Here is a 26,636-nt window from a genome sequence, read left to right as displayed (position 1 = left end):
CTGGTTTATTCTAGTATTGTTCTATAGGTGTCATTGCTTGTGATCTTAACTTTGTGTCCATGGACTTGATGTTATTTTGGTTGTAAGGGTTCGGGTTGTATCTTACTTTATTTAACCAGAACATGACCTTATTGCATTTATTATTGTGCTTAAACATTGTTAGCCATTTCACAGAGATTGTTTCCACATATATGTGGAGATACAAGCTTTTAAATATAATAATTGTATAATCATAAATTATTATCCATAACCTAAGGTAAAATCCATGGTCTAATTGTAGGCATTGAGGAAAATAGACTAATGTTAGGTAAGATATTCATGATATCAAGGTAGTCTATGCATTGAAAAAAAAAAATCTACAATGTTGGTTTGATGTTTTATTCAATGAGTTTAAGCATTGAAATGTAAATGAGAATAAAAGTGAATTAGTGCAAAATAATAGTGATCTTGTTTAAAAGTGAAAGTCAAAAGGAATAATGTTATTCATCTTTGTGGCAAGTTCGTTAAAATTCAGAGAGTAGAAACACAAACATACGCATAATTTTGTATGTCACAAAAATATGAAAAAACCTTAAACTTCATACTATTGGATTGCATCTTTCAAGAGAAAACTGAATTTTAGAAATTATTTTACTCTATTCTATTTTCTTTATCATATCATCCTCCGAACAATAAGCATGCCCATTTTCTGCAACAATCATTTGCCAAATCAAAAGCAAACAAACATCAAGAATAGAAAAATTAGAATTTGTCAAAAAAATTATCTATTGGTTTGTCATCTGAAATCCTCTCTCCATATTTACATTTTTATATTTTTATAATGTATGCTTTTTGAAACTCATTATATTTTAATATCTCCGTCAAATAACTGCACATACGGATATTTTTGAGAACTAGAGTATCAATTTTGAAGGTCTAGTAATTCGAAGCTTGTGGCAAAATAGATTTCCATTTATACATTTTATTCGAAGTAATGGCTACTATTCAAGTTTACCTCACGCTCCAATTTCCGCTTTCTCTATTCGTAATCCAAATTTTTATACATCAGTTTACTTAGATTGATATTCAGCCTATAAGGAGAAAACACTACAAGGAAGCAGTAAGCTATACGAAAGAAAACAAATATTCAAAGATGCACTAACACGCAAAACAACAAAAACATTGTAGGCAGGCACTGCAGCTGCTGCATGCAGCTCTCTTGTTTTTTATTGTCTTCGGTAACCTATATGGGTTTTCTACTTGTTCGACGATTCAATGTACCGCTCAAGCATCCGTTAGCATACAACGGTTTTCAATCTTAGCAAACAGTTATTTCGTCTTCAAAGGTAAACAGTTCATGTGCGTTGCAATATTCTGTTTTGCAGTAAAATAAAAGCATGCTAAAATTATAGTACCATCCTTAAATGAAACAGTCATATTTGTACCAAATAAAACTGCGATGGCAAGTCATAGATATTATTCCCTTCGATAAGAAGAAGAGTAACTGCCTTAGGAACTAAGTATGCGACTGCTACAAAAGGCCATCTCAGCGTGGTTAGCTGGCAAGGAGACGAATATAATACAATGCTGTGCTGCTACTCTTCCCAGAGTTGCTTCTTGAAGAATATAAGCCAAGACAAAATACTAGTAAATGCGCCTAATTATTCCAAATCATATCTCCATAGAAACACGTTGGGGTAGAGAAAAACAATAAATTAGTCTACCATTGTTTATCCCTTCATCTAGCATGTCTCTGCCGATTGCTTTGCCTTGGAAGTTGACGTGATTTAATTCTTGCTCTTTTTCTCTTCTCTGCTTATAAATTCAGTGATTCCCGTCATATCAGAGACACAATCACCATCTGCTTCTATATCACTTAATGTTATCTCACCTCATCGCAATTGATACTGAGAAGAAAGCTATACCGATGTCGACTAAGAAGCCTATCGTAGTTGGGCTCTTTCTTTCTCTTCTTTTCATCGTTGGAAAATCAGAACTGAAGTTGGATTTCTACGAAAGGAGCTGCCCAAAGGCGGAGACGATAGTCAGAAGCACTGTGAACAAGTACATATCTCGGGTCCCTTCCTTGGCTGCTCCAATTCTAAGGATGCATTTTCACGATTGTTTTGTACGGGTGAGTTATGATTCCATTACTTCTTACTGGGTTTTATCTTTACATTTCAATGAGATCCCATTTTGATTTTCAATGCAATGCAGCGATGCGACGGCTCAGTTCTGCTAAATTCAACGAACAATGATGCTGAGAAGGACGCAATTGCAAATTTAAGCTTGAGGGGATTCCAAGTGATTGACGCTGCAAAGACAGAGCTTGAAAAGCAGTGTCCCGGCGTGGTGTCTTGTGCTGATATTCTTGCCCTCGTTACGCGAGATGCAGTGGACATGGTATATTACTTACTTTTTTATCTTTTCAAAACTACGACCATTCTCCTAGGTCAAATTACCGAAGCTTGCCTAGTATTGGATAGAGTGAAATTACTTATAAGCCTATTGCATGATGTTTGCATGTATAGATTGGAGGGCCAGTGTGGAAGGTTCCAATGGGAAGAAGGGACGGCGTTATATCTCTGAAGAAAGACGCATCAAGCTTGCCGTCTCCTTTCGCAAGCTTCGAGCAACTGAAGTCTTCATTCGCAGAAAAGGGGTTAACTGTGAAAGACCTGGTTGTGCTCTCTGGGGCTCACACTATCGGCACCTCCCATTGTGGACCCTTTGCCAGTAGAATCTCTGGATCAAGAGACTCTTCCTTAGCGGAATCGTACGCCAAGAAATTGAGAATAAAATGCAAGGCTGGAGACAGCAGGAGCTTAGTAGAGATGGATCCTGGAAGCTTTCGAACATTTGACAACCATTATTACGTCAACTTGAAAAGGAAACGGGGTCTGTTTGCGTCAGATGCTGCGCTTGTGACGGATGCTGAGGCAAACTCATTCATAGACTCTGCACTAGAATCTTCAAATTCAAACTCTAGTAGCTGGTTCTTCACGGAGTTTGGAAGATCAATGGAGAAGATGGGTACAATTGACGTCCTCACTGGGAACGCGGGACGAGTCAGACACCATTGCTCTATGGTCAATTGAATTCTTGCGCTGTCTCATTTGTTTACTGTATCCGATTGTTAAAACCGTGCAAGCCCGACATGCTCTTCCATGTGAATAATATTAAAGAGCCATTGTTTTATCTTTGAAACTCTGTCTTATTTATTTATGTTTATTACATATTCCTTTTGGTGTTTTCCGACACGATGAATTCTCATCTCTCTTATTTTTATTCAACTATTACAAAAAATTTTGTTTTTATAAATACTCTTTATTAAAGAAAAGTTATAATATATTATATAAAATAATTGATAATAATAATTGCAGATTAACTGATTTTATCATTCATCTTAGAGATTTAATATAAGGAACTATAATTAGGTTGTATCTGACATGTTTTTGAGAAAAGTGATACTCTTTAATTGAACAATATATAATCTTTAAACTATGTTTAAATATCCATAGAGTGTTAATATAATGTAGGTTACACATAAAGCATTCAATATAAAAAATAAAAAATAATATCACTTAACTCATCTAATTTTTGGGAAAAAATAAAGTATGTATTGTAGTTTCAAACTAAGAATTATATTTGTATCTTGTTAATTTCAAATATAGAACTAATGAAAGATGTTGAAGATATTTTCCTAGGGCATGTAATTAATAAGATAAGTGAAAATTATATGCAACTAAACTCTAAGGAATTACCTAAAATGGAAAACTTAATCATTCTTTTTTTTTTTTTTCCCATTGTAATATGAAGTGTTATCCATTGTGTTAGGGAGTATTGATAGAAACAACAATGATAGAAATTGATAAAAATTTCAAAGAAATATTATTAGTTTCCTATCTAATCTTAGAATATAATATATAATTTAAGCTTCGCATATAAAAGCTCGATATAATAGAACACAAATAACACACATAATTGTTTTGTCTAATGAGAAAGATTACCAAATTACATAGTGAACAATAATAGAAAATTAACATGTAAAGAACTTATTGAAATAAATTAAATCACACATTACCAAAATATGCTACCGATTAAAATTGTTGAGGGAACCTAAGTAGTGGCTCTCTCGTCATTGATGATTTGGGTGATGAGATATGAATTCTTTGTCTATGCTAAACTAGACATGGGTTCACAACAATGTTTAAGCCAAAATAGAGTAGAATTATATTATATCAAATATATAGTTTATATTTTTCAAAGTCTTATACACACATACTAGATAGTATAATATCCTTGTATTTTATCCAACAACAAAAAACCAAAATAACATAATAATAGTCTTATAGGCCCCTACTCATGAGGTCAAAAAAACCATAGGACCTCATTTAATTAGCTTCTACCAATTTAGCAATGAATACATATTAGTAGACCTATTTTAATTATCTATATTTAGGCTTAGTGACACCTATATCTTGGTCAATAGTGCAAATTTAACACTCATTAATTGACATTATCATCATTTAGGAGTTTATTAGAGAGGTTTTGATTCTACTTTGACACCTCTTGCTTGTTTAATGGGAGGCAACTTGCATCAACTCATTAAGTGTTGGTTGTAACCTCAAATTTGACCCAATCACTCTTTCTCTATGTACATTATTTCTTGAACTTACTCATGTGGTTCACTTTTCTATCATATCCATGCTATTATGTTTGTATGTATCTCTTATTGATAATTTAAATCTTCTCTACAACTTACTAAAAATATTTATTTGCTAAAACAATTATAGATAGAAAAAACATGGAATGTAATTAATATATAGGGTAAATTGAGATTTAAAGAATGAGAATAATAGGATTTTCTTGTCATTGTCACTAATAAGTAAGATTTGGTTATTCTTAATTAGAATCATGCTAAATTCATTAATTTCTCATTTATACTAGCATTCAACATGACACATTTTAATATCCTTTAGTGAATTTTTGTTAATGTATATTTTATACATATTTTAAGTATTATTATTTTAAAAACGCCCCAACACTTAAAGTTGAATAGCTCACAAGAACACGGACATATTGGAGGCATAATCTTGTTAAAAATTCCTATTTTTCCTTCAAAGTCTATTCACATTGGAAAAAGCAATTCTATTCAAGTAATTATAATTCCATTCCCCACGTTTTAGCATAACTTCTATTACATTTAATCTATGAAATTAATTGCAAGAGTTCCTAACTAATGTGGAAAAGAATTTTTGCATCAACCATAATAGTTGTTTTGAATTTGTGTTTGTAGAAGTATTTTGTTTTTCTTAATTATCTTTTAAACATGTGCTATAAATTTATTGCAACACAACTCATTTTACCCTTATGTTTCTTAGTTTTAATCTTCATATCTCTCATGGTAGACATTCTCAATGCTTGAAAAACTATGGAACTAAAATAATTATTATCCTTAATTGAAGTTTGGAGCAAAAATTATACACTAATTCTTTTAAAGTTATGTTAACTCATAGGATTATATCTCTCCTTATTAGTGATAAGAATATTAAAATATGTAAAACTGTTAAATTTGTATACTCCTAACTTTAGGAACATCAAAGATGGCTATCATAATCATTACTAATGAGCCTACATAATATAAATGTAATCTAGCCAACCCTAAAACATAGAGTCATTTGATTATAGTTTTATTAACTCATGTCAAACTTGTTCATAATGATGTATTGAATTTATAGGTGCATAATGTTTTCCTTTATACTATGTAAGTGAAGAGGTATATTATGACTTAAGAATGGTTGGATAGTACTATTTTAAGGGTAAAAACTATAATAGACTAATGAAATTCCTATTATATATATATATATATATATATATATATATATATATGATTATGAAAAATAAATACTTATCTTGTTAACTATATAATAAGATTCATTTGTCATCTCTATGAAAGTCAGACGAAAGAATGGTGATAGAATTCTCAAGGATAATGAAAATACTAATTAGCATATTAATTGATTGATTTAATTACCTACGAAAGCATAAAAAGAAGATGAAATAACATTATATACATTTTTATAAATAAAAAAAGATTTGAATGTTCATTTTAATTTCTGCCCATGCTGTGTGCTTCTAGTGAGGGTCATCCCTCTCTAGACTTGGTGCAAGTATGTTTGAATATTTAATTACCTACAAAAAATGTAAAGCTGATGAAATAACATTATATATATTTTTATAAACAAAACAAAGTTTTGAAAGTTCTTCACAACTTCTACCCATGATGTGTGCTTCTGATAAGTGTCCTGCACCTTTGAACTTGGTGCAAGTATGTCCAGATCCATAGCTTGTCCTTTCTAATCAATCTATTGTTGTTGTGCCCTCCTATTACCTCAAGCTACCAATGTCATCATCTAGGGGGCCTTGTCCACCTGAGGATATAAATTTCCTTGTTGATTCATCCCCAAAGGAGACTCAAAAGGATGCTAACTTAGGGATTGTAGAGATATCCAAGCTAGGATGGAAGAATGTCCTTCTTTGTCACAAGGCTACTATGACTTCAGAGGAGGTTCCTAAGATTTCTCATGGAAAATATGGGCTAGATATTTTCTTGCTAGACTTGTTGGTAATGAATAACTCACTCGACATTTCTTAAGGTTTGATGGGCCACATTTCTTCTTTCTAACCACCCATTGAAATGGTTAGGAGATGATTCTCCACAGGATGGAGGCTTAAGGGCTTGGTTAGTGTCTTAGAGATCTTGAGAGACCTCTTTCTATTCTTTTCTACATTAGAAAAGGACATTTGTTTTTATCTTGGTGAGATCTTTGAGGCTAGGTAAGCATGCATTGACTTTGGCCAAATAGAAGCCTAGTTTTAATTTGACAATTGAGCTTCTTTGTATGGTTCTAGTCTTGATTTGACTCCATGTTCTTCAACTAGAGTTATGCGATGAGAAGTTATTTAAATAAATTAATGACTCATTTGAACATTTTATTAGAGCTATTAGTGTTACTTTAAAAGAATTCGAACTTGTCTTCGCTAGATTTTGTGTTAATGAGGCCATCAAAAATCTCATTCCCAATATAGTGATTTTGAAATCCAAATAGACAATGTGGAATTAGCTTGTCACCTATGAGAATTCTTATCTCTTATATCAACAATATTCCTCATATGGTCATGTTATGTCTGATTGTCACTTGAGATAGGAAAGGGAGAAAGGGAAGGAGAAGGTGACAATATTGCTTGAACTACTAAGTCAGGAGAGATCTTAGTACTATCCATCTCTGCCTCCACTCTTATTATATCTTTCCATTTCTAGACCTTTTACTACAAATATTATCAAATAAATAGTTTGAAATAACATCCTCCTCCCACATCTCTTGAGTTAGAGGCAAGTGATAAACTATCATATTTCTCAAGATAGTTCTAACCACATCTTCTGGGTCATAGGTTCTAGCAATAAAGGATGTTGATTTATAGTGTCTAAGGAACTTATCAAATACATCTATGAAATCTTTACCAATTTTAAAGTATCCTATTTTGAAACTTCTACCTATAAATCTTCCTTTTCTCCTCTAACCTAGAAAATCCCTAAACTTTTAGGTATAAATCTTGGAAAAATATGGTGAAGATATGGAGACCCATATATCCTTATTATAGAGCTATTACCAAATATAAATATATCCCACCAATTATTATTTAATCTAACATTTTCAAAATACTGATTGGGTCTGAGCAATGTCCTCACATTTCTTGTGACTCTTTCTAAATTACAATGCAAAATATTCATAATTGGAAAAATAAAGTCATTGTAAAATAAAATTGAGCACGCATAAGGGTAAAATGATTCCATACCCTTGTCCACTATTTCACATGGAGTAAATCTCCCATCTCCTAAGTCTTTTGAATAAAATCTAGACTGGCATACAACCAATGCTTACATATAGGATCATATGCATAAGCAATGAATAATGGTGGAACATAAGATTCCTCATTTCTCCATTCTTTGCAACCATAATTTCATTATGTATTAGGGTTATTATATTCTTCACATAACCATATCCCACATTTTTATATTGATCTTGGATTTTTATGGCCATCACATAAGCATCACTGGTTGCATTCTTGGTCATATCCACACCCAACTCCTTATTCACTCTAAAAATTGTATTATGGAAGTATGTGGAAAAAAAATTCTAGTGGGATAAGTTTATCAACCATCTTGGGAATTTATCCCATCTACTTATTTCTCCTTGGGATATTATGTCTCTTTACTCAACATGTGAAAAGATTTTGTGTTCTTGAAACTTCTCCTAATTTTTTTCCAAATTAATCTCCATGCTCATAGATCCTTGAAGACTAAATGCTTCAAAAAATATCTCCCTATCTAATGTGCATGTTATACCCATATCCATTTTGTGAAAAGAGTTAGTGATAGTTTTCTAATCTTTAATCAAATGTTTAATAAGATCTACATTAACAAATAATTGTAGTAAATCATTTTACCTAAGCATATGAACCATGGATTTGAAGCAAGATGGTTCTTTAATATATTATTGTAGAAGAACATAAATAATTCACTCCCATTTGTATTTTGAACTTTAACATCTCTATAGAAGATGTGAGGACCTCCCCACTCGTGTGTTGTCTAGTGTGAAGTCTGATCAGTCCTTAAGTGGGAGATTGTTAGTTTGTCGTGACTGCTCAGGGAAGGACTATACATACTTCATAATACTTTTGGGCCCTATTTTATCAAGATTTTGAGCTGACATGTAATTATTAATTATAACCTTAAAGCGGTAAAAAAACTTGTATAAAGGGGCTTAGGGTTAGGGGTTTTTCACAAGGTGTGATGCAAAAATTGCTTCTTGTGGCATATTGAGCTATGAGGGATTACATATTATAATTAGGTTGTAATCATTGGATTTTAATAATATTGGACTTGTTGTTTGGTGGACATAGCTTAGGGTTTGGGTGAACCATGTTAGATCTTGGTGTCTTGTGTTCTCTTCTATGTGTTCTATTGTTTTTTGATATTGTTTATATTTGTGTGTAATTTTGTTTTTTTTTTTGTGGTTAAATCCTAACATCATGGTTATTTTTTGATTATTCATTTGAAGATTTAGGTAACAACTATAACCACTCTTTGACATAAACACTCAACTTCTTTGGTTTAACCTGATTTGTACGTAATGGAACTTCCTGTACTTTAGCTTCATATTTTGTTGTTCCTTGTTAAACAATATCAAACTCAAGAACCAACTCTATGAATCATTGCAAATTTATCAACTCCATAAATTTATGGCTCTAAAGGTTTTTTAATGGCTACATTTATGGATAATTCAATAGATTTTATTAAGCTAATAACAGTATTAATCACAATGAATTCCCTCATGCATAAATTATCCTTTAAAACTCTCTAAAATTTTCTTTAACATTGATCTTGTTGGCATTTTTACCTAAGTGTACTCTCTCCTTACATGATACTAAATCATTAGCAAAGTCAACACTTGTGATGTTGCACTTAACTATGTCATTAACCCTTATCGCATCCTTGTGACAACCTACTTCATCACCCACAAGTTCATCTATAAAGATATATTCCTCTTTTTAATGCTAATCACTCCCCACCTTATGTATGTTATAAGTACCAATAGTTTTCATGTAGCACAAAATACAAACCCTAACCATTTACCCTTGTTCATAGCTTTTCTACCTTAAAGTATTTACAATATTGATGCTTTTGTGAAATTAGGTTAAATAGAACATCTCTAATTTGTAATAGTTATCCTTTAACTATTTAAGGATATTAAAAACTTTCACAATACATCATACCTTAGCTCATGCAACTTCAAAACTATTTTTCTTAATTGTGAGGCTCAAACTGTGAAGTCACGCTAAACATTGAATTGTTTGATCACAACATTTTTATCATTTCATCATCTCTTAACCTCAAAGTCACACTTAACCTTCAAAATCTTCTATCACCACATCTCAATAATTAAAACATCATGTCAAGTTAGACTGTAGATCTTAAGCTAAATGTTAAAATTGACCCATTATGGCTTTGTGGCTTAGAATGTTAACTTATTTCAAAATATTGTGAACACACATGGTAACCATCAAAGGATGGCCAACACAATTTGACAAATTGATCTTTCAAAGTCACATTGATATCTCTTCAGAACATCCCAAAAATTTAATTTTGGGTTATATAACTTGTAGTAAAGTGGCATAGTGAAATTTTCTCAGTTTATCACAACATCTCAACCTCAAAATTGTCAAGGGATTAACCATGGAAATGTAAGATTAGCCACCAATAATGTGATACAACTGTTGGCATTAAGTTAGTTTTTCCATTAGTGACAAAACTTATCCATATAAGTATAGGTACTGAGCTTAGCACTTAATTCTCTACTCTCACTGAGCATTCCAGTGTTAACCAAGCTTTGAAGAGTTCAATAGTTTACACCAAGCAGACAATGGCTACTGAGAAAATACAAGCAATATGAAGATCAACAGTGTCTACTAGGCTTCACAATGTCTACCGAGTAGTAAGCTTTTGTCATGCAGATTCTGTATAAACCAAGCCTTGGAAGAATTAGTGTTTACCAAGTGAAGCAAGGTAAATTTAGTATCTACCAAGTGACACTACATTGACTGAGTCACCAGTGGTCACCGAGTTCAAAACTACATCGAGTGGTTATTATCGATCAAACCTTCACTTCTATCGAGTGCATGATGATGCCGAGTAATGCAGTGAACAATGTATATCAGAAGGTCACTGAGTTAGTTCAATGAACCTGAGTTATTTACTATTGGGCTGACTTTGTAATGCATTTGTTCACTTATGTTCTAGCCGACCTTGCCGATTTATAAATTTGAAAGGTATATATGTAATATGTATTATAAGATATCATATACAATGAAAGAAATAGTGAAGTAATGAGATGTATATGTGAAAGATTATCAGCAATAGTTCAAGGAATACAACAAGGTCAATACAGAGGTAGAAAGTTATATCTATCACATAAGGTGATCAGTGCATAAAGGATCTTATCAACAATCAATTGTAAGTAGATCCACTACTTCATCTTAATAGGTGAATCAGTTTTCTAAATCATCTAACAAGGTAGACTTAACAGTCTTTTCACAAATCTCTTAACCAAGTGCATACTTTATTGTATTTTTTCAAATCCTCTAACAAGGTGGACCTAGTAGTCCTTTGTGCTCCTAATAGGGCAGATCACCAAAAGTGGTCAATGTAAGCCTTAACAGGCCAAATTTATGCTACAATATTGAAGTTTTGTGGGTATCATCCTCGCCCTAGTTTTACTTTCTATTTGGAATTTTTCTAGGTCACCAAAATATTGTGTTCTTTTGTGTGATGAATGTTTTAATATTTAGTATTAATGCAAATAGTAGCATAGATTGGTTTGTGACTAATTCAAAAGAATAATTATAGTTACTGATTCACCTCTCCCCTCCCAGTAACCTATCGTATATTGAATATTTCCAACAATCGGTATCGGAGCATTGTGGTTCTCAGGACAAAATTTTGACAACTTGAGCAAAGATCTAAGGATAAATGAAGATGTTTAGACTTGATAAGGCAATCGAAAATGAAAATCTGGATCTGGAAATAGCCATAGCTCAACTCAAAGAAGAAAAGGAGTACCTTTCCCAATCCCTAAAAATATGGAAGGAACTTGCAAAATAAATGGATGATCATCAGTATGTTGAAGAAAAGATTGACGACCTTTTCCCATCAAGCAACTTAGATGAAGCCAATGAAGCAATCAAAGAACTCCTAGCAAAGAATGGCTCTCTAGAAGAAGAATTAAGGAAACTTAAAAGAGAACAAGAAATCCAATCAATCAGGCTATGTGAAATTTTGGAACAAAGGAATAAGGCAAATGAAGACTTGGAGGAAAGGAACAATGAAGAACAAAATCAATCCAATTGGCATGAAGACCTCATTGATCAAATCACTAGAGCAAATGAAGAAATAAGGATTCTCAAAATAAAAAATGAAAGAATAAGAAGTGACCTAAATTATGAAAGGGAAATTAATGAAAGAATAATGAGAGAACTGAGATGTAAAAAGAAAATTGTTGAAAAATTGAAGAATGACCTAAATGCTAAAAAACAAATCAATGAGAGAATGTTGAAATCACAAGAAGACATGAATCAATTGAATCAACAAAATGAGTAGAATCTTCATAGGCAAAAGGGTAAAGTAGGACTAGGATACAATGAAGATCAAGGTGAATCTTCCAAGCAAGGTGTAAAAAGAAATCTAAAACCCTCATGCAATCATTGTGGGAAAATTGGTCATACATCAAACAAATGCTATAGCAATGGAAAAGGAAAATTCAATGGAAAGTGGTATATCTACAATCAACATGGTCACAAAGCCAATGAATGCAAGGAGAAACCAAAATTTGAAGGTAAATGTCACAAATGCAAAAAGCATGATCACAAGGCATCTCAATGCAGATCCAAATAATTCAATCTAGTTGATCAATTAGTAAAGGCAATATTTGAATGGGACTACAATACCTGGTGCAGATGTCATTATTGTGGAGAATATGGAAACATTGGCATAAATTGTGCAAGTCATCACCTAAGAAAGAAAGATACTACCATCAAGTATTACACATGCATTGAATTCGATCATATAGCTAAAAATTGCATGAATATAAGCAAAGTTGAAGATGAACAGAAAGCAAGGGCTAACAATATAAGGAAACAAATGAGGCAACCATGGATTCCTAAATCTACTAAGGATATAAGCTCGAATCATGGTATTGAAGTCACTCAAGAAGTGAGTGACTCCATCCCCTCAAACTAAATTCCTAAGAATGATTTGGAGCTGTACTCAGCAAGAAAATCATAAGTTGTTCCAAGAAATATGAGGAATGCAAATGATCCAATCAGTTTTCTAGATACACTAGGAATCATAGAAAGGTTATCCTTCACCAAGCTACATCAAACTCCACCGAGGTAAGTTGGTTATAGACCTCATCAAGCGAGGTCAAGAGTAAAGGAAATTTGGTTTGTTCACCAAGTTGATACTCTTGTCAAGTTAGGTTAGTGGATGATAGTCTGTCATGCACTATGTCATAATGGCACCAAGAATTTATGAAAATATCTCAACAAAAGGGGCAATTTTAACTTCATTTTTCATCGCATCTACAACATTCAAAGAGCAGAGAAATTTGGAAGAGTATTATAAATTTTTTGAGTGATTCAGTAGCAAGATCTTCACAAATCTCGTCATCTACTAAGCAGCGATGATGTCTACCAGTGGAAGTAGCACTAAACCAAAGAAGGGTTTTGAAGTGCTAGTTAAGGGTGTCGAATGGAAAGCACCAAACTTCAAAATCATTTTGGCCGTTGCTAAGTCACTTGATCCATATGAAGCTCAGTCAAAAATCCTGCCCAAGGTATTACTAATTAATGACATACGAGCTCACTTTAAATGTTCTATTCAAGAATTAGGAACACTAGAAACGAATACTGCCCTAGCTGAAATGTGTGTTGATGGAGTTTTGAAACCTAAGCATAAACATTTGGAAGTTAAAGGATTAACTCATATACCTTACGTGCCTCAAAATTTCCAAGTGAAATGGATAAGATACAGATTGAGTCAGTTTCACAATGGTCAATAATGGTTGGAACAACCCATTTTGATTACAAAGAAGGTGATACACAAGGTTATAGGTCTGCCAATACTAAGCAAGGCCAAATCAACCAAAACCCTAGGTCGGGAGGAACTACAGAAGAAAACTCTAGCTGAATGGGATGGTAGAGGTTTGAAACTAAATAATGTCATTGACATAGAGCTTAGGTTCAACATCCATATTATTGCACATAAAATCTATAGCTTGAGTCAGTCGAACAGTATTCCTTGTGAGGCAATTGACCTAGCATACGAGGTTATAAAGAAGAACCTTGAATTTGATTTGTTAGATGTACTTCTGAAGCAATTGAACAAAAAAATTGAAAGTGTGAAGACTTGCAAGAAAAATGTCTTCAAGTTTAGTTCATTGCTTAACTATTTATTCTTTTATGTTAAAAAATTCTTTCCATCTAAGGGCATAGACATATGGAGGAAAGACACCCTTGTTCCCTATCAGATAAATGAATTTATTGAACAAATGGGTGAAAACTTTGAAAGGGTGTTGGATAATTACTTTGAGGCATTCAAAGAGAAAATGAATAACAGATTTTGAATGCCACCCAAACTTGTGGAAGACTACAAGGATGACATATGCATCATGGTGGACTCTAACAGAGTGTACATACAAGTAGTCATACCAAGAGTGGCATGTGTAAAACCATTGCCTTATGAAATTAACATTGATGAAGCTAGAGACATCATTAAAGCTTTAGTAAATGAGCCAACCAATAAAAATCTTCCTACATTTGGCACTTATGAGGAAGCCAAGAAGAGGATAGAACTTAGTATTAAGATTCCTCAAGCTATCAATAGAGGCAAGAAGAGGATTGCAAAATTGAAGAAAGTTGAAGGTCCTCTAATGCTTACCAAGGGCAAGGGTGAGGATGAAGAAGAGGAATGTGATGAAGGTGAAGAAGAAGAATCAGAGAAAGAGGAACCAACAAGGAAGAAAGGTAGAGTGATTATCACTAAACCTTAGAAGAAACCTACTGTAGTGTTCTCCAGGAGAGGTACGAAAGGTAAAAGTGAACTAATATTCATTTTCTCTCCACCTACATTCGAGGGAAGGATGAAATAGCTAAGAGTTGGAAGATGAATATGCAACTTCAAAGTTCTCAAGTATGAGACTTAGACTCCAACTGAGCAGAAAGAGATTGAGGACTTAGTCATGGAGAAGATGGGTATTTGGAAATAATCCCCTGCTCAGATGCAACCTCAAATCCATACAAATCTCTTTGCCAAAATTCAAGTCAGATGGGAGAACATAGTGCAAACTATTAAAGACATCTTTCAACAACATCTGAGACAGTTAGTACCTAATCTGACCAATGCTGAAGTAAAAAAGGCAATGGAATAGCATGAAGATAGAATGATTCTAAAGCTTTACTCTTAATCAATGGTTAAGCATGCCTAATATGTTTGGAGATATGTATATCATCTCAACAAGCCATTAGAAGAAACTGTTATAATTAAAGATGATGATAGTGATGATGATGATAATGATGATGATGACAACACTCCTTCCATCACAGTGACTAAAGGTGAATTGCATGCTCTAATGGAGGAGAAGGAAGAAGAAGAGAAGGAAGAAGAAGAGAAAGAAGAAGAGGAGGAGGAACTAAAAGAAATGGATGAAGAAGGAAAGGAGGAAGAAGCAAAAGAGGAAGAAAAGGATGAAGATGATCTAGTCAAAATTGCAGCAGAAGCTATTCAATCTCTTCCTCACACACCACCACAAACTATCACATCTATGGAGATAGCTTCTACTAGTGAAATTGTGAGCACAACAACATCAATTGCTCAACCTTCACTAGTCACCTCCTAGCTCCAAGTATCAAGCACTTCATCTACTGAGTTGACTACTACCTCTTCAACTAATGAGTTAGCTCTCTCTACCTCCACGTCTTCAGTTTTTGCATCAGTAAGTTCTACAATTTTTTCTTCATCAATTCTAGTAAGCTCTACAATTTTTTTTCATCTGCATTATTTGCATCTACTTCGATTCTAGTTAGTTTAGAAACTTCTATGAATATTCTACTAAGTGTGGCACCATTTTTTGGAAGTGTTTCGATTTTTGGTCCAGTTAGTACTTCTATTGGCATTCAATCCTTAAGCCCTATTCCATTTTTCACTACTAGCCCTTCTATCTCTACTATTGTGTCTATTCCAAAGGTCAAACTAGTCATCACTGATGTAAAACCAAGGCAACTATTGAAACTTCTCATAACTAGAAAGGAAATTAAAGAAGACATTGACTTAGACATAGAGATAATAATACCTAAGAATTACTATGAGACTACTACTATTGAAGAAATGAGGTTAGCCAGTTAACTCATAGAGAAGAAAGCTGCACAGAAGCAACTAAGGTCAGAAAGGGATAAAGATTATAGAATAATTGAAAATGCCAAGAATATAATCATAGATGCTATAGGTATTGAAGCAGATTCCACTCAACATATTTTGATTCAGTTAGAAGAGGCTGTATAGAAATATAATGAGGACTCCTTTGGACAAGAGAAGCTAATTGAAAAGGCTAAAAGGAAGTTTGATACCAAGGTGCTAGAGCATATTGCTTAGTAGATTACAATCAAACAAGTGGAGTTGTCCACATTTTTTGGAAATTTTGAAAATTCCTTTAATAATGTAGCATCAGTTTTTGCAAAACTTTATGATATGTCTAGTTTTACCAATGAAATAAAAGAAAAGCTAAATAAGATTGATGTTGATATGAAATCTAGTACATTAAATTTGTAGGTTGACCCCTCTTCTAGATCCTCTCATCACACTAAGGTGAAATATCTAGCAGAAGTGTAGGCAAAACTTCTAAGAGAAGAAGCAAGAATAAAAGAAACCATGATTGATATTTAGATAATGATCTTGCCAATAATGGATACAATGCAAAAGCATATTTCTCATTGCAAGACATTGGTTCAGGATCATAACTTCTCAGTAGCTGATCATATGATCAAATTATCAACATAAGTTCAAATTGCTCTCTCCACCTGCAAAATTTTGTAAAAGAATTGGGATACTTCATTCACCCTCATTCTTAAGGTACATCAAGAATTTCTCCCTCATTTTGGTGTAACTATATAGATAGGTCATCTAGCCCTTTGGCATTACTATCAAAAAGGGGGAGAGATATCAGTATAAACAAAAAGGAAATTTTGTATATAAGGAGAGATATTAGTATAAGTGAAAGGGGGAGATAGCACTCAATAGAGTCAAAATGTATATGTGTATAGCTATGTACATAAGTATCTTTGTATATACATTATATGTCATCAAGGAGATATATGTAGAAATGTTTATGCAGCAGCTTTACAAAGATCAATTTTGAGAAATCAAAATTTAGTGAGTCAATTTATGTACATATGTTTTGGCTTATAAGTGTTTTTTCACTAATGCCAAAGGGGGAGATTTTTAGCATGAAGTTAGTATTGCCATTAGTGACAACACTTATCCATATAAGTATAGCTACCAAGCTCAGCACTTAATTCTCTACTCTCACCGAGCATTCCAGTGTTAATCAAGCTTTAAAGAGTTCAATAGTTTACAAAGAGCAGACAATGGCTACCAAGCAAATACATACAATATGAAGATTAGTAGTGTCTACCAAGCTTCACAATGTCTACTAGGCAATAAGCTTGTCTCATGCAAATTCTGTATAAACCGAGCATTGGAAGAATTAGTATTTACCGAGTGAAGCAAGGTAAACTCAGTATCTATTGAGTGACACTACATCTACCGAGTCACCAGTGGTCACCAAGTTTAGAACTACATCGAGTAATTAGTATGGATCAAGCCTTCACTTCTACTGAGTGCATGATAATGTTGAGTAATGCAATAAACACCATATATCAGAAGGTCACCGAGTCAGTTCAGTGAACCTAAGTTATTTACTATTGGGCCGACTTTGTAATCTATTTGTTCACTTATGTTTTGGTTGACCTTGTAGATTTGTAAATTTGAAAGGTATATATGTAAGATGTATTTTAAGATATCATATGCAATGAAAGAAATAGTGAAGTAATGAGAAGTATATGCAAAAGATTATCAAAAATAGTTCAAGGAATATAGCAAGGTCAATATAGAGGCATAAAAGTTATATCTATCACATAAGGTGATCAGTGCATAAAGGATCTTATTAACAATTAGTTGTAAATAGATCCACTACTTCATCTTAATAGGTGAATTAGTTTTCCAAATCCTCTAACAAGGTAGACTTAATAGTCTTTGTACAAATCTCTTAACCGAGTGCATACTTTATTGCATGTTTACAAATCCTCTAACAAGGTGGACCTAGCAGTCCTTTGTGCTCGTAACAGGGCAGATCACCAAAAGTGGTCAATGTAAGCCTTAACAAGCCAACTTTATGCTATAGTATTGAATTTTTTTTGGGTATCATCCACACCCGAGTTTTACTTTCTATTTGGAAGGTTTTTGGGTCACCAAAATATTGTGTTCTTTTGTGTGATGAATGTTTTAATATTCAGTATTAATGCAAATAGTAGGATAGTTTGGTTTGTGAATAATTCAAAAGAATAATTATAGTTATTGATTCACCTCTCCCCTCTCAATAACCTATCATATATTGAATATTTCCAACAAAAACCACTTTGCATCTTTCTAACATTGTATTTACTTAATCATGGAGAAGTTGAACTCTATTACAAAAACATTTTCTTTTTAATTCACAACCATCCAATCCACATGACCAATTCCTATATAGAAGATGTGCTCCTTTATATTGGTATATCACAACCTTGAAATTTTCATGTGAGAACAACAAGAGATTTTATGATTCTACTACAATCACTACCTCACAACACTATAATCTATAAAAGATAAAATATTCTTGTGAAATTGTGCTTCCCATAAGATCACTAGATCACAACAATAGATTTTAAAATGCATAAATGACACAAGATCATGTGACCTAAAGAGTCTCTCTACTTTACAACCTTTTAAAACACAAACCTTAAACCTTTGCAAAGTCGCAAACTATAAAAAAAATGATAATGCTAAAGTATGGGCTTAAAGTTTAGAAAATTTGAGGATTAGTATGAAACATGGGTTAAACCTAGGATTTTATACTTAGGGTAAAACTTTAACATTGTAATATCATATGAAAATTAAACCATTCGAGTGAAAAGTTTAGCATTTATAAGAAAAAAACTAAAAAATAATTAGGCTATGAAAATAGGGCTAATAGAAGGTAGACAAGCAATTATTTCTGAGGCAATCAACAAAAAGAGTGGAGAGAACTATTGAAGAAATAACATAGGGAATGAATAAGTACAAAAGCACTAGAACCATCTTAAACTATAAATTTAGTAATTGCATAAGGAAGAAAAATTAGTAATAGAAGAAGCTATATACACTATAGACATGTTTTCATATTTTCTAAGGAGAATAGACAAATAAATTCCTACCAAATGCTAGTATAGAATTTTTTTTTTTTTGATGGAAAAAGGGGAAAAAATTTATTCAATAAAAGCCAAAATTATAGAAGGCCTTAGGCCCAAAAGAACCAGACTCAAAAAAAGGAACAATTAAACTCTATCATTTTTCACTAACTGCTCAAAAGTCCCAATATACTCAGCAAGGAGTCCATCTCTACCCAAAATATCCCAACCATCTCCTTTGTCTAATACCTATTTGGCCAAGACATCAGCCACTCCATTCCATTAACTAGAAATATGAAAAAAAGAGATCCAATCCAAAAAGTTGCTCAGATAAAGAATCTCTCTAATGATAGAAGCTAGTTGGTAGTTAACATCATCCACCCTCTAGTTATTAATCATATCAACATCAATATGAGAATGTGATCCACACACCATCTTCCTCCAACCCAAAGAGCAACCTCGCTCAATAGATATCTTAATGGCAAGGGCCTCCATCATGTTATTATAATGAACACCTTTATAAATAGAGAACAAAAAAATAACATTACCATCTTTACCTCTTCCAATCCCCCCACACCTACCTGCCTAGGGTTCCCATGGGGAGATCCATCAGTGTTAATTTTAAGAATATCCATCCGTGGCAGTCTCCATCTCCCCACTCTACAAACTTTTCTCTTGAGAAATTGAGATCTGTAACCACTTGTACATCTCAATCCTTTCTCCAATAGTCCCATCCCAAATTCCTTACTATACTAAAGTCCCTAGGGTCCATAGGTTTGGTCATATCAAACTTGGCATAGATATTTTCCTCGAGTCTACTTAGAGTCATCTACCACAATTTAGAGACTCCCATACTAGAATTACAAAAATCCTTTGATTACATTCTAGCCAAAGGTTCCATAGAATAAAAGTAGGCCAAACAGCCCAAGCCACCTAGAGGAATGTTGTTTTTGCTAGGGGTCTGCCAAGGCTATCCCAGAATTCCATAAGAGACTCTGCATGAATGCACCGATGATACCATGCCTCCCACCATTTATGCCAATTTTCTCTAGTGAGAGGACATAAGAAGAATAAGTAAGAAACACTCTCTCTATTCAACATACAAAGGGAACAATGAGAAGGGCCCCAAAATCCTCTTCTATGAAGATTATCCTAAGTAAGACATTTCTTCTCAGCCATCAGCCATAAGAAAAAGTTACACTTCAACCAAGAGAATTTATTCCAAACCTTCTTCTACCAGGGAACTTCAATTATTCCATGACATTTATTATCTAGCCTAACATAACCTTGGGCCACACTGAACTTGCCTTTAGGAAATGGAACCCAAGCAAGGATATCCTTGTCCTTAGAGGAGTTGCACAACCTATTAGAGAGAAGACTAGCCAAAGTAGCCTGATTCTCAAAGGAACCCCTCATAGGCCACTCACTTGGATCCATTTTGCAAGCCACATCCACCAATCCACTCCATTAAATAGTCATGTAGTGGGCCACCTTGGTCCATCCAACAGCAGCAGAAATCTGAGAAAGGGGCTGGAAGTCAGGGTAACTAGTAAGAATGGGAGGATGGCCATCCCAAGAGTCTTGCAAGAATAATGCACTCAATCCCTCATTACGTATCCAGAAAAACCCTTCCTTGATAAGAGGAGCTCCCTTTTTAAGAGTATCCCAAATAAAGGAACCCTTTCCATCAATAAAAAATCTAGGAATATTCAGATACTCCACTCCCAGAAAGTACTTCTAGGCCAGAATCTTAACCCAATCTCAATCCTAATAATTGCACCACATCCAATATAACTTAGTAGCTAAAACCTTGACACCAAGATCCATACATTTAAGGCCTACATCCCCAGCAAACTTCAAAAAGAAAATTGAGTCCCAATTGACTAAGCTGCACTTAGAAGAGAGAAAAATGCCCGACCAAAGAAATTATCAAGATAGAGCATCAAATTATTTCATAACCCCAATAGGAAGAGCTTCCACAAGACATCTATAAATGGGAAGAACCTAAATAATATTCTTGAGGAGGATAACTCTCCAAGTGGAAGAGAGCCATCGATGAGTCCAATGGCTCACCCTACTACTAAATTTGTCCAAAATACCTTGCCAATATAATTCAAAGGAAGAGAGCCAATTTGAAACTTGAGAATCCTAGCAATCCTAAGTTGGATTGGGTGTGGAGTATTAAAGAAATAAATAGAAGACTTACCTTCATTAATTTTCTACCTAGAAGCTTTCAAATAGGTGTCTAGAATCATTCTAAAATTTCTTGTCTCAATTATTGTAGCCAAGCCTATCAATCCAATATCATCCACAAATTGGAGGTGCATGTAGACTGGAATATTATTGTTCCACTTCCACCCATGGAGAATCCCATACTCAACTTGAAGTTTTATAAATCTACTTAAGCCATTTTCCATAATAATAATAAATCGATGTGGAGATAGAGGATCCCCCTATCAAAGTCCCCAAGAAGTAGAGAATAGCTCAGTAGGTTCTCCATTAATAAGAACTGAAAAGGATGGAGAAGTCACACAACTGAGAATCCAATCAACCCATTCCATATCAAATCTTAAAGCGAAAAGCACATGACCCAAGAACTCCTAGCTAACCCAATTGTAGGTTTTTTCTAAATCTAGCTTAGTAAACATAGCCATTTCCTTAGACATGGCCATGGAATGGATAGCCTCTAAAGCAATAACCACTTTGTCAAGAATCTATTTGCCACCAAAAAAGCCTCCGTATTCATCAGATATCAAAGTGGCCAAAAAAGGCTTGAGCCTTTCCGCAATCAATTTGGTGATAATTTTGTAAGTTACATTGCATAAAGCTATAGGTTTGACCTGATTCAAACTATTAGCCCCATCAATCTTGGGAATGAGAGCTAGGAAAAAAACATTCAAAGACTTGGGCATTTATTTTTTCTGATGTGATTCCTGGACTACTTCAAGAAGATCAAATTTAATAATCTCCCAAAATTATTGAAAAAATTCAATGGAGAAACCATCCAGGACTACGGATTTACCTTTCTTCATACCAAAAACCATCTTCTCCAACTTTTCAAGAAAAATAGGCATTAACAAATTCCTGTTCATATCACTAGAAATAATTTGGGGAATACAATTAAAAATAGTCCTTGTCTCTACCAATGAACAAGGCTCCTCCTTAGAGAAGAGTTGGGAAAAGTATCTAATGGCCTCCATAGAAATTGCCTCTCTTGAAGAGAGTTGATCTCTAGAAGTATAAACAAGAGAAGAGATATAATTATTAGACTTATCAGCTTTAATCGTGCTATGAAAGAAAGTAGTTTTTTTGTCTCTCTCCTACAACCAATCCAAATGATACTTTTGATTCCAAAAAATTTCCTCCCAAAGCTCTCATTCATCAACCATCTTTAGAGCCAACGCCTTAGAAAACCTTGAATCTAGAGTCATTCCATGATCCCTGATCTGGTGAGTGACACTATCTAACCTAGCCTAGGCCACCTGCAATTGGTCTTGAAGGTTCCCAAAGCATTATTTGTTCCATTTTTTAAGCTTGATTTTCACATGTTGAAGCCTCTTCTCAAAGGAAAACATGGAGGTGCCATGAGAAGGCCTACCCTCATGCCACCAAGCTATCATAAGATCCTGTAGAGAGGGATCCCTCAACCACATCAGTTGAAACTTGAAAGAGGGATTTTTAGAGGCCTTAAAAGGAGTGATAGAAAGCTTACTACGCCAGTGGTTAGAGCCCTTCCAATCAAGAACTTCTGATCTGGTAGACCATCTAATATCTGTCCAAAAACAAAAAACAAGGAACCTATAAAGCCTTTATGAAATGGCCTCTATCTCATTCGTTATGCTATTCTAGGAGAATGTACCAAAGCTAGGTTTAACATCAATGAGGTCCAAAGAATGATTATTATTACTCAACACACTTGAAGAAGGGCCTCATCGAGCAATCTTGTGCCTCTTTTCCTCTAAACTAGTAACATCACTAAAGTCTCTTATCACAATCCAAGGGAGGAAAGGATCTAAAGCACGAACATAGGTGATATGTGACCACATAATTAATTTACTAGCCAAGTCATTAGGAGCATAAATATTGGAGAACATGTAGATTTCTCCCATCTCAAAGTGGGAAGCCATCTAATAGATAGAGGACCTACTCAAAATCCACCATAGAGGAGTCAACTTCTTAGGATTCTAGAGATAAGTGAGTCCACTCAAGCTAGCTTGAGCACCCAATCCCTACCAACTACCATGGGGTCACAACTTTGGCTCACAACTATCGAAATCATGAACTGCAAGCTTAGTTTCTTGAATGAAAACAATATCTGGAGAATAAGAATCTATCAATCTATGAACAAGCTTTTGTCTGGCAATGCTATTCAACCCCCTCACATTCTAGGAGAGAATAATCATTTGGAAGATTGCAAGAAGTGGGAATCAATGGGCTTCACAAACCCTAACTCAACTAAGGTCTCTCCCATCATCTTAACCTTCCTCTAATTACTCTTCCTTCCACTCTTAGTAGATTTTTCTCAGGGCCCTTTTTTAAAGGGCTTTTACTGTAACCCTAAAGAAGGTGCAACTTTAGCACCTTTTGTGATGTCAATCATCCCTTTTTGACTAAGGACTATAGAAGTAGTGATATTTGGGGTGCCCCTAGGCTATGACCCTCTAGGGACTTCATAAATTTTCTTCTGATCCAAAGCATCCAAAGAAACTAATTGACCTTGTTCCACTTCTGGAACCTATGTAAGACTACTTACCTCCCCTACCTAGGGTCCCTAAAGAGAACCATCCCTCAAGGGCATCTCAACTAGTATGCCTTCCCCTTGAACCAAATCATCCAGAACATGAAACCTGTCAAAAGTACCATCATTTTGTCTATCCATTTAGGTTCTTTTCTTCACTTTCCCTTTATTGCATTGCTTAACTGGGGTAAAACCCTCCTTGTCTATAGACCCTTCTAGCATAGGGGCCTTACCCTTATAATCCTTAAGGACCAACTCAGTAGAAACAATTGGTTGAGAAAAATTATTTTGGGGATATTTACATTGTAAGTGCCCATTCTCATGGCATATCCTACATCTAAAAGGTGAAGTCTCATAGTCCAACTATTGAATCCATGAGGTAGGGCCCAAGAAAATTTCCATAGAATCAGGTAGTAGATTATTAAGATCAACCTCTACACAAATTTGTGCATATGAAATGACCTTACAATCTTGAGATTGTGTGGCCGACCCTACCAATTTTTCAAGAAAAATAGAGATTGGATTAAGAATATCCCCTCTCCAAAATTTCAAAGGGAACCATGGAAGATGAATCCGCACTGGGACCCAAGATGGAATCTCCTTAGTAGAGTTAAACCAGATGTGCCAGGGTTTGATAAAAAGCCTGACCTAGTTAAAGAAATATGGGCTACCTTCAAACACCTTATTCTTGTCTATCATATTTGAAAAAATAACCATAAAATAGTTGTTTGCCACCAAAAGAATCCCCATATCTCCTTTAGGATTCCAAATCTGATGCGCCTATGATTCCAACATAGGAAGAGAAATATGAAAACCCAAAAACTTGCAGATGAGCGCATTCTTGCCCCAATATTCTACATCCTTTGAAATCTTCTTTGGTTGAATAACCAAAACTAGTTGATCGTCAAATGCCTCTAAACACCCATTAATCTTCTTAAGACATACCAAACCCTTCAATGATGAAGCGTTCACCCCAGATGGGAGATTTTCATTCTATCCCTTAGCGTCTACCTACAATAGTAAGGAGGAATCAACCATCTCCAAATCAATAGACAAAGGCTAAGACACCAAAATATTTGATTGTCCCATATCAATAACTATTGAAAAATCTATCCCCAATCTGAGAACAACTTACCTTCAGGCACTAGCTAAAGCCAATCATAAAGCTCAATAAAAAAAACAGACTCCAAAAAAACCCTAGCTACCCCTTGACCCATGTATCAACAGCACCCCAAAATCCCCCCAAAATACCCCCACACTATTGGCACACACCCATGACCTCCCTCACAACAAAAAATCACCCTAGCAGTAGCAAGGAAGGCAAAAACTAAGAAAGAAAATAGCATAAATAGAGAAGAGCCAACATCAGGCACAGGCCCTAGCCGCACTAGGCATGGCCATCAAGAGCCATAGCAACCAAAAGAGAAACTTTCTCAATCATTTCATGCTAGTATAGAATATTACTCATGTAGCACAATGTGAATTATTTGGAAAGAGAAAGTAGATAAATAAAATTGCATATGGTAAAACTAGATGTATGAGTTAAAGAAATAGATAGGCCGATAGAAGAGAATGAGAATAAGTTTTCTATTAACTATAGAAAGTCCAAAGTCCTTATGAGTATGATGGATGATGTTGCAAATTATAGTAAGAGAATTTGGAATATAATATTTCATATTAAGGATACTATGACAGAGGAAGAGCTACCAATTGGAACAGTCTATGATTTAAATGAGCAATTTGGTAAGCACATTCATCTTACTAGTGAAAAAATCCTTGTAGAACTAGAAATTGAACATGAAATCATATCATGTACAAAATTTTAAGAAGAATAAGAAGTAGAGACAAGAGCATTTGAAGAAATAAGAGAAGGAAATGACGAAAAAGAAAGTGAATAAGTTAGTGAAGGGAAAAGGAATGAAAGGACTATAGAAATAAGTGAAGAAAAATAAAATCAATTACAAAGAAGACTACCTCTATTAGAGAAATAGTTACTAAGAAAGAACATGGAAACAAATTAAAAGATGTGAAAGATAAGAATGAATCCATGTTGGGTAAGGCTATAGTAATGCTTGCCACTTTTCATTACAAAGAAATAAGATGAAAAGTTAGAATTACCTTTCTTAGGTGCATGCCCTTGCTTCTTGGATATCCAATCAAATTTTTCCTAAGATTTACATTCTTGTTTTCTATGACTATACATTTGATAGTTGTAGCAATATCCCTCAAATCTAGGTGCAATAGGTGTATTTCTAACTTTTGTCCTATGTTCGTGTGCTTGGTGTCCTTGTTTCTTGCATTATAAATAATGTCCATTAAACTTTAGTTTAGTATTTTATTTATGAATCTTACTTCTACAAGTATTTTTGATGTGTCACAATTTTCCATAATGATAGCATGGAGGTTTTCCTTTTGAGTTTCTTTGTTCTCCACTCTTAGATGAATCTCTTTCTTCAATGGATGAAGAATGATTTATATATCCAAGTGCAAAGGTATCACTAGGTGTTCTTGTTGATCTCAACAATTATTCAAATTATCCTATGGCTTCATTAGGTTTGTACATCCTCTCCATTAGTTCCTTCTTAGATCTTAGCTCATTTCTTAGTTGATCACTTTTTGATTTCAAATTTTCAATCTCTACATCCTTTTTGTTTAGTTCTTGATGTTAGAAATGCTTTAGAATAACTAAGAGGGGGGGTGAATTAATTATTCAAGGTTCAAATGTCCTAATAAATCTTTTTCACTAAGAATACTGAGCCTTTTTAAACTAATCATGCATCCAAGCTAAACTTTTTACTTAGCAAGTTACTAAAAATTAACA

The 26,636-nt window shown here is 34.1% G+C and overlaps 1 pseudogene; it reads left to right on the top strand.

The window, feature by feature from the left end:
* Window positions 1-1,906: 1,906 nt before the first annotated feature.
* LOC149533921 (peroxidase 1 pseudogene) lies at window positions 1,907-3,077 on the top strand (annotated as a pseudogene).
* The last annotated feature ends 23,559 nt before the right edge of the window (window positions 3,078-26,636 follow it).

The sequence above is a fragment of the Cupressus sempervirens genome, chromosome 10 (assembly GCF_028749045.1).
Source record: "Cupressus sempervirens isolate cs-2001-9-10 chromosome 10, ASM2874904v1, whole genome shotgun sequence".
Taxonomy (NCBI): Eukaryota; Viridiplantae; Streptophyta; class Pinopsida; order Cupressales; family Cupressaceae; genus Cupressus; species Cupressus sempervirens.
Note: the sequence above shows the minus strand (reverse complement) of the source record. Positions and strands in the feature narration are given on the sequence as shown.